The sequence below is a fragment of the Heterodontus francisci genome, chromosome 19 (genome assembly GCF_036365525.1).
Source record: "Heterodontus francisci isolate sHetFra1 chromosome 19, sHetFra1.hap1, whole genome shotgun sequence".
Taxonomy (NCBI): domain Eukaryota; kingdom Metazoa; phylum Chordata; class Chondrichthyes; order Heterodontiformes; family Heterodontidae; genus Heterodontus; species Heterodontus francisci.
The window spans coordinates 26,641,488-26,645,446 of NC_090389.1; the positions used below are offsets into that span (position 1 = coordinate 26,641,488).

A 3,959-nucleotide genomic window follows, 5' to 3' on the forward strand; every position below is an offset into this window, starting at 1 on the left:
AATCTGTCTACATATCTGCTCCTCTATCTCCCGCTGGCTGTTGGGAGGCCTGTAGTAAACCCCCGACATTGTGACTGCACCCTTCCTATTCCTGAGCTCTACCCATATTGCCTCGTTGCATGACACCTCCGAGGTGTCCTCCCGCAGTCCAGCTGCGATATTCTCCTTAACCAGTAATACAACTCCCCCACCCCTTTTACATCCCTCTCTATCCCGCCTGAAGCATCTAAATCCCGAAACGTTTTGCTGCCAATCCTGTCCTTCCCTCAACCAAGTCTCTATAATAGCAACAACATCATAGTTCCAAGTACTAATCCAAGCTCTAAGTTCATCTGCCTTACCTGTTATACTTCTCGCATTGAAACAAATGCACTTCAGACCATTAGTCCCGCTGTTCTCAGCAACACCTCCCTGCCTGCTCTTCCTCTCAGTCTTACTGGCCTTATCCACTAGTTCTCCCTCAGTTATTTCACCTGCTGACCTACTGCTCTGGTTCCCACTCCCCCTGCCGCACTAGTTTAAACCCTCCCGAGTGATGCTCGCAAACCTCGCAGCCAGTATATTTGTGCCCCTCCAGTTTAGATGCAACCCGTCCTTCTTGTACAGGTCCCACCTGTCCCGGAAGAGATCCCAATGACCCAGATATCTAAAACCCTCCCTCCTACACCAGCTGTTCAGCCACGTGTTTAGCTGCACTATCTTCCTATTTCTAGTCTCACTGGCACGTGGCACAGGGAGTAATCCCGAGATTACAACCCTCGAGGTCCTGTTTTTTAACTTACTACCTAACTCCCTGAACTCCCCCTGCAGGACCTGGTCACTCTTCCTGCCTATGTCATTGGTACCACAACCTCTGGCTGTTCCCGCTCCCCCTTCAGAATGCCCCCTGCCCGTTCAGAGACATCCTTGACCCTGGCACCAGGGAGGCAACATACCATCCTGGAGTCTCTTTCACGTCCACAGAAGAACCTATCTGTGCCCCTGACTATAGAGTCCCCTATAACTATTGCTCTTCTGCGCTTTGTCCCTCCCTGCTGAACAACAGAGCCAGCCGTGGTGCCACTGCTCTGGCTGCTGCTGTTCTTTTCCCCGAATAGGGAAAGAAGACTTGAATTCATGATATCAGGGTGTCCAAAAGTGTTTAATGTTTCATTGGAAAGTCTGCACCTCTGACAGTGCAGCACACTCTAGGTACAGCAGCACAGTATCAGCCTAGATCACATGGCTCAAGCCAAGCTAACAACTTTCTGGCTCAGACGAGACTGCTACCAAATGAGCCATCACGGGTTACATCAGTATGTAACAAAACAAGATTTCCGCAGTGCTATTAATTTCCGTCTTTGCTTCACATGACACTGGAAATGAAGCAGCAATGCCTATCAAATTAAAACATGAGTGTTTTTACAGGGGATTTAAAAAGCGAGGTTTCAACTGTGAAATGAGAATTGACTACTGTATGTGAAATGTATAGTTTTGTGAGGCTTGGATTAGAGGACTGTGATACATTGTCAGTGGTGCAGTTAAGTGATAAATTACAATTTATGGAGTGTATTTTGCTCTTCAACACCCACAGATAAATACAAATGGCTGAGCGACAGCCCAGACTTATCTCCGTAAATGATGAGCCATTGTGCCAGGTAATTACATTTAAGTCTTCTCTGTGAATTAATAAAGTTATGAGCAAACTAGTCCTTTAATTTCCTATAAAATTAAGCCAATTCTATCAGCACCTTCCTTTTTTTGTTTAACTATAGCTAGTGTGTGCAAATAGTTTATCCAGCCTGGAACATTCAAAAGAAACGAACACTGTGATCATAGTTTATGATTTTGTTTCAATCGGGGTTATGTGTGAACAATAAAGCCCAAATACTCTGAATTCTTGGAATTGGGTACATTTTCCAATTGGCAGGACTTCCACTTGCCACAAAGACGCATCTCTAACTCCGGAAGATCTTCCGGACTAGGGATTAAATAAACATTTGGGTTGGCTCCCTGGGCTGGGCCCCCCTGGGGAATCCACCAGGAATGGCAGTGTTGAGATTTGCTGAACAGATCTTGGAGCTCTTCCCTGATCCCGAGATCAATGTAAAAGGTTCCCAGCAAGGGCATCACAGTACGTGGTATTAAGGTAGTGACTCCAAAGTAGTGCCGTTATATGTTAGCATATAGGTATGGTTGCTTTGTGAATGTGTTCCAGTTAGTAGTCAGATTGTTAATAATAAAATGAATCATAGAATGTTCTAGCAGATGCTATTTGTCTCCATTAAATCTGCACTTCTGTCTTTCTCCCATGAAGATACCTAGTCTAATCCCACCATCCTGCTCACTCCTGTAATAGTTACTGAATTACATGCTTTTCTTGAATAGACAAATAGTGAGAACAACTGAAAAGAAATCAGTTGTACTGGCAATGCAGTATACAAAAGATCTCAGCCTGGAATTTCCACTTCATTGCAGTTTTTCTGGCACAATTCACCTGATATCTGCAAACTGATGCAAAATATCAGGATTTTAAGCACAAATTATGATCAGCACAAATTAAGTTTCCACAATCTTTTTAAAAACATTGCACTACATGCTGGCCTTGCCTGCAAAACTGGTTACTGCCAGGGTGAATTACTCACTATTAGAAGTTTCTGCTATTTGTGCTCATTTGCAGGCCTTTGAGGAAGCTCCAAATATTAAACTGATTTATGGGCACAAGGACATTAACATTTTGACTGATTTTTTGAAACAAATACTAAGCAACTGACTATTGTACCCCAAACAAACAAGAAAATAGTTTTGAATATATTTTAAACTCAAATTCAGTAATTTAAAATTGGGTTACTCACTGGTGGTGGATTTGCACTATGATTTGAAAATGCTTATTTTTGTGATAAACCCATTTTCAGCTATATTATTCAAACTTTGCGAAGTTACAACGCATAAATATATCAAGGAATATTTTTTTTAAATGCTGCCTGATTGCTTTGCTTCATAACAGATTTTGCATTCGGCGAGATGCAAATGAGTGTGAGCAGAAAAGCTAGGACAAAGAACACTTTTCAAAACGGGCAGAAATTTGGGCGCAGTTTGCACCAGAATCGCCAATTGTCCTCAAAGGGGAAACTCTACCCCATCAAATTGTCCACAAATTGCAGTCATTGTGCAATTTTCTTGAAAGTGATATGTCCCTTTCAACACACAGATTCATCACAGATATCTCAATTCCTTTATTTGTCAGAAGCCACAGAAAGACTGAGAGAAAAGGATTTGCAGACTTAACCAATTATTGAAAACATGATGCGATGTCTATTGAAAGAAGAGAATTTATCTTAAAGGCTATTAGGTTGGACTAGATAAGGTAGCAATTATTGTGAAATGTTTAAATATAAATAGAAGTTGAAAGTGATTCATATGTTCCTGCTGTTGAACAAAAGCACACCCAAATGAAGAGCTGTAGTCTGGAATGCAAACTTGAACTCCAATGTATTTGAAATCTCTAAATGTCCATCAGCTAACTCACAAGAGAGATGTACAATATGTTTCTTTGTAGGTCACATAGAGGCATGCACTACAACCACACATAACGGATGGACGCCAGGGTTTGGGAGCCACATGTCGCACTTGAGATGCAGATAAGACAACTCCCAGTACCTGCTGACACACCTGTCCTAATATCTTCTCATTGTGGCTAGGTGTAAGATTTTGTTTGAAACGCTCCTGTGAAATGCCTTGGGATGTTTTACTTCATTAAAGGCACTATATAATTTCAAGTTGTTGTTCTTTAATATGGATTAAGATAAGAGGGCATATTATAGATTGACTGAATTACCCATCATTCCCACCTTCTGTTTTCCTATTCTTCTGCTTTACATGCCTCTTAACGTAAGGAAACATGAGAGTTCAGACAGAGCAGGAATAATCCAGAGCCAGTAATGAAACTATGTTACCCAAAGATATAATGTTGCCTTCAC

At 41.8% G+C, this 3,959-nt stretch overlaps 1 long non-coding RNA gene across 1 annotated transcript; it reads left to right on the forward strand.

Annotated features, from left to right (window-relative positions):
- The first annotated feature begins 1,593 nt into the window (after nucleotides 1–1,593).
- On the forward strand, nucleotides 1,594–3,758 carry LOC137380372 (uncharacterized). Its single transcript, XR_010977006.1, has 2 exons — nucleotides 1,594–1,637; nucleotides 3,539–3,758. It is a non-coding gene; the product is annotated as an uncharacterized lncRNA (long non-coding RNA).
- The last annotated feature ends 201 nt before the right edge of the window (nucleotides 3,759–3,959 follow it).